The sequence below is a fragment of the Gymnodraco acuticeps genome, unplaced genomic scaffold, assembly GCF_902827175.1.
Source record: "Gymnodraco acuticeps unplaced genomic scaffold, fGymAcu1.1, whole genome shotgun sequence".
NCBI classification, from domain to species: domain Eukaryota; kingdom Metazoa; phylum Chordata; class Actinopteri; order Perciformes; family Bathydraconidae; genus Gymnodraco; species Gymnodraco acuticeps.
This window is the reverse complement of record NW_022991456.1, coordinates 61,819-75,095: the sequence shown is the minus strand read 5'-3', so window position 1 is coordinate 75,095 and position 13,277 is coordinate 61,819.

Here is a 13,277-nt window from a genome sequence, read left to right as displayed (position 1 = left end):
ATGCTTTTGTATTTTTCCCTTCGATTCGGAGAAACAAATATTTTTTCGGAGTAAAGGATGGCAGAAGACACTACACTACCCAGAATCCCCAGCTATCGTTTGGACTACACCATGTGCTCTGTTTGACGTCACGTGATCTTCACATTTCTCCCTGCAGAAAAGAAAAACATGGCCGAACTTCGTTTTATTCTCGGTGGAAAATGCCTATTTTAAAGTTAGTTTGGCCATTAAAATGCGTTTTGATGTCATTTGATGCGAAAAATATGAGTTGTTATTTCAGATGATGTGTGCAGTGGATGTACATGATCTTTAGTTTGCTCGTTATTACGAAGATTACTTCAGGAAATTGCGTCCATAGAACGTTTTCATTGTTCCCAAGGTGGTTGCTAGGGACGCTGCTATCGATATTATTTCTGTTATGTTGTGTAACTGTTTAATGGTGTTATCTTTATTGCTACCCCCTTCCCCGTCAATGTATAGTGTTGGTCCACAGCGCAAACGTATTAGTTTAACAAAATCCGCATCTAAAGATACGTTATTTTCCCCTGTGCAATTCCAGTCTCACATCTCACAGCACATCGTCATTAACAAATAACGAAAACAGACCGAAAACATTTAAAAAAATAAATAAATACTTTATTCCGAGTGTGCTTGCTTTTCTCTTTGAAAGTCATCACATAACGGCATTGTAATACACGGTTCGGCTGCATTAAATATTACAGATCTGCCGTAGTTCTGTATTTATAGAGCCCTGATGAGAAGACTTCTAGACAAACATGAGGAACTGAAAACGTGACGTGGATCATAAATATATCAGCAATTAAACAACATATTACATTTCTTTTCACACAATACGTCTCCTTGCAGTATCAACACTAATTCGGCAGACTTTTATATTTGATCCAATTGGTAGATAGGCTGTATTTACACCATAAAGGTGCACAGCTGATAGAAAGGAACACCTAGTGGTTAAAGCATGTTATTGAATTTCATTATTTTTATTATTAGATATTAATAGGATCCCTATGTAACGATCAACTATCTAAAATAGTTGTGTTAATTAAACGCATAAGGGGTTCTTGAATGAAATAATATTATAAAGGTAAACAGAAATAATTAAAACTGCGGTCGCACTTGTGCGCGCAGTGATGAGCGGGCTCTCGCGTCCGTGCGCCTGTCGGGGAGGGCAGCCGGTCGTCCCGGCGTCAAGCAGACGCGCGCGAGTCCTGGGAAATGAGCCGTTTCTCATTTCTAGAATTTTCGCGTCCCAGACTCCCAGGTCCTCCGGCAGCGACCCGGAAACGGATGTCGAAGGAAAACAAATTTCTCTAAAGGCTCGTCGAGGATCGATTATCGAGGAGGCTGTATGGAGGAGCCGTAACCGAGGATACTCTGATTTAGAGGAGAGAGGAGTGTCTCTAGAGGAGCTATAACCGAGGGTACACTGAAGTATTCTCCTGAGACGATTTCAGCCAACAGTGATGTTTAAACGAGGTGTGACGCATGGCTGGACTTCTGTCAACGAAGCACAGCTCTGCAAACTGTTCCCGTTGTGATTATAAGTTATTTGAGATGGTCAAATGTGCATCAGACTTTCTGCCCTTTACCGTTTGTTTACTCACTAATCACATGTCCCCTGGATGTTAGGCTTTTTTTTTTCTCAACACAACTGTTTTCATTGTGACGCGATGTTTACAGTGAGAACAGCTGCTGAGGTCAGTGCAGAAAGCAGAACAGTGTGTATAATATATATCGCTCAATAACAAATGTAACAGGCCTACATTTCACATTTTATTTGTAGGCTTTAGGAGATATCTACAAATAAACAGTAGGGTTAGGGTTAGGGTTAGGATTAGGGTTAGGGAGTGTATAGGTGTCTTTTGTAATGAATATGCCGCCTGCAAAGGGCGTTGTTGGACTAACAGTAGGTGTGTGTGTGTGTGTGTGTGTGTGTGTGTGTGTGTGTGTGTGTCTGTGTGTGTGTGTGTGAGTGAGAGTTGATGTGCCAGGCAGACAGGCAGGTCTCAGTAGCTTATCTGACATATCATTGGTCAAAAATGGTACATTCTCCGTTAGCCTACGAGCTCCCCGTTTGAGCGAAGGACTATTCCTTCTCAATGTAGCATGACATTGGATATGCGCTGAAGTTGTCCTGGATTGGAATTTTTCAGATCATTCCCCTAGGAGGAGTTTGCAAGAATGTGCTTAAAATGCATGAAAAACGCACATTTTTCTAAATGGCCGACTTCCTGGGGGGCGGGGCTAATGGAAGGCAATTTGAAATATGTGTGCAATCATAATAGTAATGTGTATACAGCATTTCGTGAATATCAGAAAAACTATATGCGAGCAGTTTGGAGCAATTTGCGCCATGTAAATGGTCAAAAATGGTGTATTCGCTGTTAGCTTACGACCTCCACGAGTAATTTAAAAATGGTGTATTCGCTGTTAGCTTACGACCTCCACGAGTAATTTTTCAAAAATGTGCTCCTCAATTAAGTATCATATTGGATAGGGGCTAAACCTGTCCTGCATTGGAATTGTTCTGATCATTCCCCTAAGAGGAGTTCGCAAGAACGTGCGTAAAATGACTGAAAAACGCACATATTTCAAAATGGCCGACTTTCTGGGGGGCGGGGCTAATGGAAGGCCATTTGAAATATATGTGCAATCATAATAGCAATATGTATACAGCGTTTCATGAATATCGGAAAAACTATATGCGAGCAGTTTGGAGCAATTTGCGCCATGTAAATCGTCAAAAATGGTGTATTCGCTGTTAGCTTACGACCTCCACGAGTAATTTAAAAAAGATGTGCTCCTCAATTAAGTTTCATATTGGATAGGGGCTGAACGTGTCCTGGATTGGAATTTTTCCGATCATTCCCCTAGGAGGAGTTCGCAAGAATGTGCTTAAAATGGCTGAAAAACGCAAATATTTCAAAATGGCCGACTTCCTGGGGGGCGGGGCTAATGGATTATATTTAAAAATATGTCCGCAATTCCATGAGGAATGTCTGTGCCAAATTCGTGATGTTCTGATAAACTATATGTGACTACCACACAATAGGGGGCGCTAGTGAGCAGTTTTTTTGAAAAATTACGATTTTTTTTTACATTCTTGAAAAGGTCGTGGGCTGTGACGCGTGTCCCAAGTTTTGCGTACCGAAACACATTTTAGCACATCGTCATAAAAAAAAAAGTACAGGCCACGCCCACATTTGTCATTCGTTGTGAAACTTTAAATATAAGTCCATACTCATCCCCAGAGTATGTCTAAAAAATATATATATATTTCGTCCATCAGTTCATGAGTTATACATTTGTCATGTTTTTGGTGCCCCCTATAGTCCAAAATGGAAATTACTTTTTGTGCTTATTCCCCAATACAGACTGAACCTTACCACCAAAATGTGTGTTTTTTTGGTACATTGTTGATGAGTTATGAGCATTTCTATCTAAGCCCCGCCTTTTTGCGAACACGTTTAGAGTAATGACGGCTACATTTATCGACTGAACATGCTCATTTCCTACGATAATGTGTCTGACCCTCCGGTGATACTGTATACTTAGTTTGGTGTTGAAAAACCAAAATTCAAAATGTAAGTGAATATTTAACTGTTTTTAAAATTATGCTAATTAAAAAAAAATAAAGTAGGCGGAGCTTAGGGGTTCAACAACATTATATGTAGAGCAGGTCCACCCGAGTAAGTGTAAAACATTTCAGGTCATTTGGAGTTACGGTGCGACTTTGTACATCTTTCCAAAAACGGAAATGGCCATAGGTGGCGCTAGAGAGCATGTTGAACAATTTGAACAAATTGAGTCCAGAATATTGTAGTTTTCACCGATTCTGGAATCTGTGCAAAATTATACAACTTTTTCAGCGTCCTAAAGGCCTCAAAAACAGGAAACGCCAGCAGAAAAAAAAAATAATAATACCACCAATAACAATAGGTTTCCTCACACTTCGTGCTAGGACGCCGTTGGGTCCTAGCGCTCCGTGCTCGGGCCCTAATAAACGGATAATCTGCTCCTTAAACAAAATAAACAGAGACAGATTTCATGCATGGATCCATTATATTGACAGTTTTCCAGCCAAACAACACAAACAAAATTAAACAGTCCGCTCTGCGATACACAACAAGTGTCTTTACTGCCTAATCCAGGCTATTGTTCATTGACAAAAAAAAGGCTGTTGCTCCTGCGCCTGTCGGCGGCAAAAACAGAAATGTTTGTAGGTCTTTTCAGGCTATATTCCACAAAAAAAGGAAACACAAGGTCCAGCGTGGCACAAAGGAGCGATCTCAGCCTGTGTCGGAGAGAATCTCTCTCTCTGTGCGCGTCCTCTCCAAGGAGACGTGCTTCCAGGTCGGTAGATGCAATATCCACATACGGTTACTTTCAGTTACTTCCCCATTGCATTTTAACATATATACATGCTGAGAAAACGTAACTATCCCGCTGAATACCCGCATTCACCACACACAGGCTTCCTCCTCCCGTGAGAACCACCCCTGGCATCCTGTTGACGCGCCCACTAAAAAGCCTCTGGGCGCGCCGCGACAAGTGAATATGCAAATTAGGCTTGCAGAACCACACCCTCAAACCTTACATAAAAGTGGACATTTAAGGACTGTAATTGCGAGGATAATACACATGCATCATAGATTTTCATTTCATTTGAATCTAAACTACATGCCTTAACGTTTTCTCCTGCCCCTACAGTTTATAAGAAACACTGAGATCAATCTGCGACTGTCACACCTATAAAGCATATTCATTACTCGTTATTCTCTACTAATAGTTAAATAAAGACCGTATATAATGACTATTTTGCACATTCCTTTCAAGATTTCAAGATTTTCTAAGGTTTATTGACATATCATATTCACAAACGGTGTAGTTATGCATTGAATGAAAAACTTGGGTCGCAGGTTCCTCAATAGCGCATTACAAGACATCTATCAATATTTGTGCATACCTCCAGCAATGTTAACTATGTTGAAGCACTTATTTTAACTGATAATATACATATGTATTATACTCTTATAAGATGTATGTAGATATTTCATCTCCGGCCTTGTCAGGTATTGAACAATCAATAAATAAACACAGAGTTGTTAAATATAAAACAACAGAATTTGTGTGATTATACTAAATGATGTAAATAAACACCACTGCATATTTACAACTGTTACACATGCTGATGTAATGCAAATGTTCCAACTTGGATAAAGTATATCTTATCTTAAGCTGATCGATGGCTACTGCCATATTTGCAAAATGTGCCTCTGAACCTTGACAAGTGCATGTTTCAGGCTTATCAATGAACAACAGGAGGGGTCACAGACATAAGACCAGCTGTTAAATAAAGCTCTTCTGACCTTAGCTGTCATGTGGGTATATATTAATGCTGCCCATTATGGGCACAAGCAATTTTCACCCATTTATTAATTATATGTTTTAAATTTGAGTGTTTCCTATCCCCTAAACCTCCAGGGATGTACACAGTTTAATACTGGCAACTTCTTATTATGGGAAATACGAAAACGTCTTTTAAAACTACAACTTCCAGTAGAGACGTGCCATAGATAGAGAACATATTGCGAAACAGAATAGCCTAACCCTTTCCCCTGCCCCTACGGTTTATAAGAAACACTGAGATCAATCTGCGACTGGAGATTATGAGGGGCTGCACCCCGAAGTAGGGCTTTAGGTTGACCACATTGATAGTGTCCATTTTCTTGTTTTGGCCGTTCCACTTTATCTGGTAATTGATAGGGCCTAATTTTCTCACCACTGTAGCTGGACCCGACCATTTAGGCGCAAGCTTTGCTGAGAAGTTCTCTGATGCTTTAGAGCAGGGGAAGGGAATCTCCGGCCCCCGGGCCGTATACGGCCCGCGAGACAATTCAATACGGCCCTTCGAGGTAACTCACGCAAAAAAGAAAAAAATTAAGAAATCTAGACCGCAAAATAATTAAACAAGCGAGTGCCTGTTTTTCCTGGCCAAGGTCAGGGTCCTTGAACACAACACGAGACTAACCTGTCATCACGTGGTATATGTCTCGTCCGACAGGGGTTTAGAGCTGCCGGAGAGCACCAGGACGTCGCTCCGGGCCGGGACGTCACAAATGTCAGTACCCATAAGGAGCCGTACACATGCCGCAGTTTTTGCGTGGCTGTGTCTTTAGTTAAAAGCCCAGTGGCGATCTGTTCATCTGTCACACTGATCATACAGTCAATAACTTCTTTGTTATTAGCATCTGGTTAGCTAGCTATGCTAACGAATATAAGAAGCTTTTTCTCCAACCAGTGAGGTAGGCACATCTTTATATGATCATTATAGTTATAAAAAAAACAAGAGAATAAAGTAAACAGGTATAAAATACTATATGACAGTAAAAAAAAGTCGTTATTAATAAACAAGAATACAGTTTGAAAGGAGAGTGATTTGTAAAATATCCATAAAGAAAAAGAAAATCTGCTTACAGTTCTGTTTCATATGTGTGTTGAGAGATGTATTCATAGATCTCTTAATGTTGATCTCAAAGTGCACCAGATTGATGCTTTTAACTTCAACATTTAAAAAAAAAAATCACTTAAATCATATTCACATGGATAGGAAACTAAATTGCACACATCTTGTGTCCATATCTTTCTGTTTTGGTGGTCATGCCACAATCGTGCACTCGCGAGTCATGGTAAAATATTGGGATTAAGAGCTTGCTTTTTCTTTACACAGCATGAAAGAAAGGCCAAATGAATGGGCTGTGATTTTAGTATTTTTAAGCAGAGGTCAATAATTTATACGGCCCTCAGAGGATGTTGAAAAATTGAAATGGCCCTTGAGAGGAAAAAGGTTCCCCACCCCTGCTTTAGAGAGTGGGTGAGTGCGGACCCAGACCAGGTCTCCCAGCAGGAGTTGTGCACCTCTCCTGTGGGTATTATAATACTTGGCTTGTCTGGCTTGGCATACTCCAACTCTCTTTTTTACTTGTTCCACCATCTTTTGTTGTCTTTCCAGTAGTGTATATGTAGGTTGATGAGGTGGAGGTGGAGGGCTGATCAACCTCTCCAGTGGGCCTTTCAGGGATCTTCCGAGTGCCAGGACTGCAGGTGTTTGCCCCGTTGTCTCATGATAGGCAGCATTGACGGCAAAACGAAATTCCCTGATCCACTGATCCCAGTTCTTATGTTGTGTCCCCACATAAGAAGCAATCATCGTTTTGATGGTCCGGTTGTACCGTTCCGTGAGATTGGCTTGAGGATGATAGCTGGTGGTGAACTTTTGTGTGACTCCCCAGGATTTGCCTAGGTTGGCCATTTCATGGCCAGTGAACTGCGCTCCCCGATCAGAAACCAACTCACGTGGGACACCGAAATGGGTGAAGATCTCATCTTTCAAGACGGCGACAATTTTGTGAGTTTTGCTGTCTTTTAGGGGAAACATCTCAACCCACTTTGTGAAATAATCCACAACCACGAGGAGAAAGCAATTGCCTTTTTTACTGCGGGGAAAAGGTCCCATAAGATCAATCCCCAGCTTTTCCCAGGGCTCCTCCACCGGGGTAGGCTGCATGAACCCCGCTGGTTTTTGATTATCTGCTTTGTAGGCCTGGCAGGTGTTGCAACACTTTACATGGGCCCACACATCCTTCCTAACAGACTGCCACCAAGCCACCTCAAGGATCTTAAGAAGAGTCTTAAGTCTGCCCAGATGTCCACTCAGGGGATGGTTGTGGAAGTACTCCAGAAAAGATATTACTAGACTCTTGGGAACCACTAGCTGATATTTGTCTCCCCCTACTCTCACAGGCGACCGCTGATACAGAATACCCTGTAACACAGTGTACCCTATCCTATCTGGCTTACAAATGGCAGCAGACTGTTTTGCCATGTCACTGATTTCAGGGTCCCTTTCCTGGGCCTCTCGTATGTCTGATAGGGTGGTTGGTAAGTCAGAAGCACAGTGAGAGGTGTTTGAGACAACATACGCAGTTGCGGATGGATGTGCAATTGCTCTGGACAGAGCATCAGGCACTATGTTGTGCAGGCCTTTTCTGTATTGGACCCTAAATTGAAATTGCTGGAGTCGTAAGATCCACCTAGTCAGCCGGGAAGAGGTCTTCGGACAGTTGAAGGCCCAAGTCAGAGCAGCATGGTCTGTGTATACCGTGAATTATTTTCCCTCAAGAAAATGTTGCCACTTTTCAACAGCCCATACAACAGCTAGACATTCCTTTTCTGATGTGGAGTAGTTACACTCGGCTCCTCTCAATCCCCGTGAAGCATAAGCTATCACCTGCTCCCCTTCCTCAGTAGCTTGGACTAAGACTGCACCCAAACCGGCATCACTAGTGTCTGTGTGCACCTCAAAAGGAATTGAGTGGTTAGGTTGTGTTAGGATGGGAGCGCTGACCATAGCCTGTTTCAAGTGTTCAAAGCTTTGCTGGCATTCTTTGCTCCATATCCACTCCACCGCTTTCCTTGTCAGGCGATGCAAGGGAGCTGCCATACCTGCAAAGTGGGAAATGAATTTGTGGTACCAACCCACAAGTCCCAGAAATCGTTGCAGTGACTTGATATTTGTGGGAGTAGGATATTCTTTCACTGCCAGTGTTTTCTCTGGATCCACCTGCACCCCTTTCTTAGACACTATATGGCCAAGGAACTTTAACTCTTGCTGGAAGAAATGGCATTTCTTCAGATTGAGTGTCAAATTGGCCTCATGAAGTCTCTTCATCACAGCGTTTAAATCGTTGAGGTGCTGTTCTTGTGAGGGTGAAAAGATGATTACATCATCGATATACACAAAGCAGATTTTTTCCCTCAGTTCCCCCAGGACCTTTTCCATCAATCGCTGGAAAGATGCACCGGCGTTCTTCAGCCCAAATGGCATGCACTTGAACTGGTAGAGGCCTATCGGTGTGATTACTGCTGTCTTGGCCTTGCTTTCCTCTGACATTGCCACTTGCCAGTAGCCTGATTTTAGGTCAAGGGTACTGAAGAATGAGGCTCCATGCAATGACTCCAACAACTCATGAATAAGTGGCATAGGATAGGCATCTTGCAGAGTCTTAGCATTTAGAGGTCGAAAGTCAACACAAAATCTTGGGGACATGTCAGGTTTTGGCACCAAGACCACTGGGGATGCCCAGGCTGACTGTGATGGTTCAATAATGCCATCCCTAAGCATCTGCTCTACCTGGTCTATTATGATCTGACGCTTGTGGGGTGATACCCTGTATGCTTTGCAGCGCACTGGAACCTTGTCTGTAGTAAATATCTTGTGCTCTTCTACCTTAGTTTTCCCTAAACTGCCTGAACACACCTTTGGCAAAGCCTTCAAGATTTCTCTAACCTCTGGTGGATGAGCTGAAAAATCTGGGGCAGTCTCTTCTTGAATAGGAAATGACTTGGATAGCAGAAATGAAGCTTAGCGCAAGTTCAAGAAGGAAGACCATACCCCCTGGTGTTACACGTCACTGCAAGCTCTTCTCCCATTAAGTAATCAGGGGCGGTACTCCCCAGCTAGCAATCATTGCACCTGCTAAACCCTTTAAATCTGCTCTTCCCTCTCTGTCAGTTGTCATTTCAGGTGTCAACGCACAACCCGCCTCCACCCCTTCGCCTCCTGTCTCCTAATTCAGGGCCAAGCTAATCCTTCTTCCTCCAAACCAGACCGAACCATTATCACCACCACCAGTGTCTAGACCCCGGGGGGTTCATCGGAGCGGTTTTCCCCTCCTGAATGATATCCTACAAACCGGGGCCTAATCTCCAAACATCAGTTGATTCATTGTTGTAATCTGTCAATCATAATTTTCTATACCACGTGTCCGGTATTAAACATGTATTTCATACATCACGTCTCTCATGATTGAAGTGCTATTATGAGACTAACACTGGGGTGAGCTGCCGGGATCTCAGCAGGTTGAGAAAGGAATGAATAGAACACGTAATACCTTGGCCCCTTTACTCCATATGTTCGGTCTCCCAGGTTGATAATGGTTGAGGTCTTGGTAAGGAAGTCCAAGCCTAGAATGATGGGGAATGCCAGGTTGTTGTCATCGATGATGTATGTTTCTAGCGACCACATCATGTCATGCCAGCCGTAGAGTAGCTGTACCTTTCCTAAGGCTCCATGGCATGTCTTCCCGTAAGCCAAAGCAAAGCTTTGGTTCTCACTGGGCTTCAGTTGCTCCCCTTTCCGGACTACATCCAGCCATTGGCTGTGCCGCATGAGGGAGTATGTACATGCAGTGTCAAAAACAGCTTTACACTGCATTCCTCTCACCTCTACGGGGACATGTAGGAGACTTACTGGATTTCTCTTTCCTCGCTGCACTATGGTCACTACATCAGCAGGTTTCTTAGCGCTCCACTTTTCCTGGGGCCTTTTGTTCAATTTCTCTTTTGCTTTTTGTTGATCCACTTTTCCCCAATATTCTTTTGCAGCTGTGCAATCTTTTTCCACTAATGTGCCTATTGACACCAGTTAGTCCACGGTTCTGACAGTGCCCCGAAGGCAACCAGCTATTCTGGGATTACAGTTGTTGAGTATTTTCCTCACCAACTCCGCCTCGGTGATATCGGGTTTCCATCAATCAATCAATCAATCAATGTTTATTTATATAGCCCAATATCACAAATGTTACATTTGTCTCAGTGGACTTTACAGTTTGTACAAAATATCAGTATGACAATACGACACCCTCTGTCCTTAGACCCTCACATCGTACAAGGAAAAACTTCCGAAGAAAACCCAGTTTAAAGGGAAAAATGGGAGAAACCTCAGGGAGAGCAACAGAGGAGGGATCCCTCTCCCAGGACGGACAGACGTGCAATAGATGCCGTGTGTAAATTGAAAAGATAATACATTTGCAACATAGGTAGTCCAAATGTTTGGAAATGCATGTGTGTATAATAGGAAGATGAATCCACGAGGATATCCATCCAGGACCTATGATCCAGGACCACAGCCACGACTCAAGATCCAGGGCTCGCGATCCAGGACCGAGGAGCGCAGGATCATCCATGACTCCGGATCCCGGCGTATATAGACACCAAAAAGAAAGACATTTGGGGAAGCTGGGTTAATCGGAACATGAGAGTACACAGGTATAGACAGAGAGAAGGAAGAAGTAAGATGTCCCCCGACAAAACTAAGCCTATATCAGCAAAACTAGGGGCTGAATCTAATCAGCCCTAACTATAAGCTTTATCAAAAAGGAAGGTCTTAAGCGCACTCTTAAAAACGGATAGGGTGTCTGCCGCCCGAACACAAACTGGAAGCTGATTCCACAAATGTGGAGCTTGATAAGAAAAGGCTCTGGCTCCCATTGTACTTTTAGAGACTCTAGGAACAACCAACAACCCTGCATTCTTGGAACGCAATGCCCTAGTAGGACAGTAGGGTGTAATGAGTTATTTAAGGTAAGATGGCGCCTGCCCATTAAGGGCTTTGTAGGCGAGAAGAATAATTTTAAATGTTATCCTGTGTTCTATAGGGAGCCAGTGTAAGGCAGCCAGAACAGGAGTAATGTGGTCCCTTTTCCTAACTCTGGTTAGTACACGAGCTGCAGCATTTTGAATCAGCTGAAGCGACTTGACTGACTTCTTGGTACTCCCTGATAATAAAGAGTTACAATAATCCAGCCTTGAAGTAACAAATGCATGGACTAGTTTCTCTGCATCGTTTTGAGGCAAGATATGCCTGATTTTTGCAATGTTACGTAGATGGAAGTAGGCGGTCCTTGAAATTGATTTTATGTGGGCGTTAAAGGATAAATCCTGATCAAATATAACACCAAGATTCCTTACAGTCTCACTGGAGGCCAAATTAATGCCATCCATAGTTAGTATATCTTTAGATAATTTGTTTCGTAGATTCTTCGGGCCAAGTACAATAACTTCAGTTTTGGTCGTGTTTAACATCAAAAAGTTTAAGGTCATCCACGTTTTTAAGTCCTTAAGGCAGTCTTGAATTTTATTTAGATGATTAATTTCATCAGGCTTGATTGATAAATATAGTTGAGTATCATCCGCATAACAATGAAAATGTACAGAATGATTCCTTATAATATTGCCTAACGGAAGCATATATAATGTGAACAAAATAGGTCCGAGCAATGAGCCCTGTGGCACTCCATGGCTAACTTTGGTTTGCATGGAAGATTCATCATTGACACGTACAAACTGAGAGCGTTCAGATAGATAGGACCTAAACCAGTCTAAAGCAGTTCCCTGTATGCCAACTAAGTGCTCTAGTCTTTGCAATAAGATATCATGGTCGATAGTATCAAATGCAGCACTGAGATCGAGCAAAACAAGAATAGAGACAAGTCCCTTGTCAGAGGCTATTAGAATGTCATTTGTGACTTTAACCAGAGCTGTCTCTGTGCTATGATGTGTTCTAAAGCCAGACTGAAAATCTTCAAATAAATCATTGTTTTTTAAGTAATCACACAACAGTTTTGCGACCGCTTTCTCAAGAATCTTTGAGAGGAACGGAAGATTGGAAATAGGTCTATAGTTGGCTAAAACCTCTGGATCGAGGTTGTGCTTTTTAAGAAGCGGTTTTATCACTGCTACTTTGAATGATTGTGGAACATAGCCTGATAATAAAGACATATTCATAATATTTAATAAATAAGTGCTAATTAATGGAAAAACTTCCTTCAACAGCTTAGTTGGAATTGGGTCTAACATACACGTTGATGGTTTAGAAGAGAGAATCATTGAATTGAATTGTTCAAGGTTTATGGCTGAAAAGCATTCTAGTCTACTATCTAGTGTAATATTAGAACTTAGGTTTCCGGGAGCTGTTGATAACACTATACTGGTCAAAGGCAAGAGGTCATTAATTTTGTTTCTAAGAGTAACAATGTTATCGTTAAAAAAGCACATAAAATCATTACTACTGAGTGCTATGGGAATAGAAGGCTCAATCGAGCTGTGGCTCTCTGTCAGCCTGGCTACAGTGCTGAAAAGAAATCTTGCATTATTCTTATTCTCATCTATTAATGAAGAGTAGTAGGCTGCTCTCGCTTTACGCAGTGCTTTCTTATATTCATTGAGAGTAATATGCCAAATTAAACGAGATTCTTCAAGTTTAGTGGAACGCCATATCCTTTCAAGTTGTCTCGACTTTTGCTTTATTTTGCGGGTTTCGGCATTATGCCATGGAGCTAATCTATGTTGTTTTATTTTCTTCTTTTTCAAAGGAGCAACAGAGTCTAATTTTATTCGCAGCGCATCTGTAGCACTAT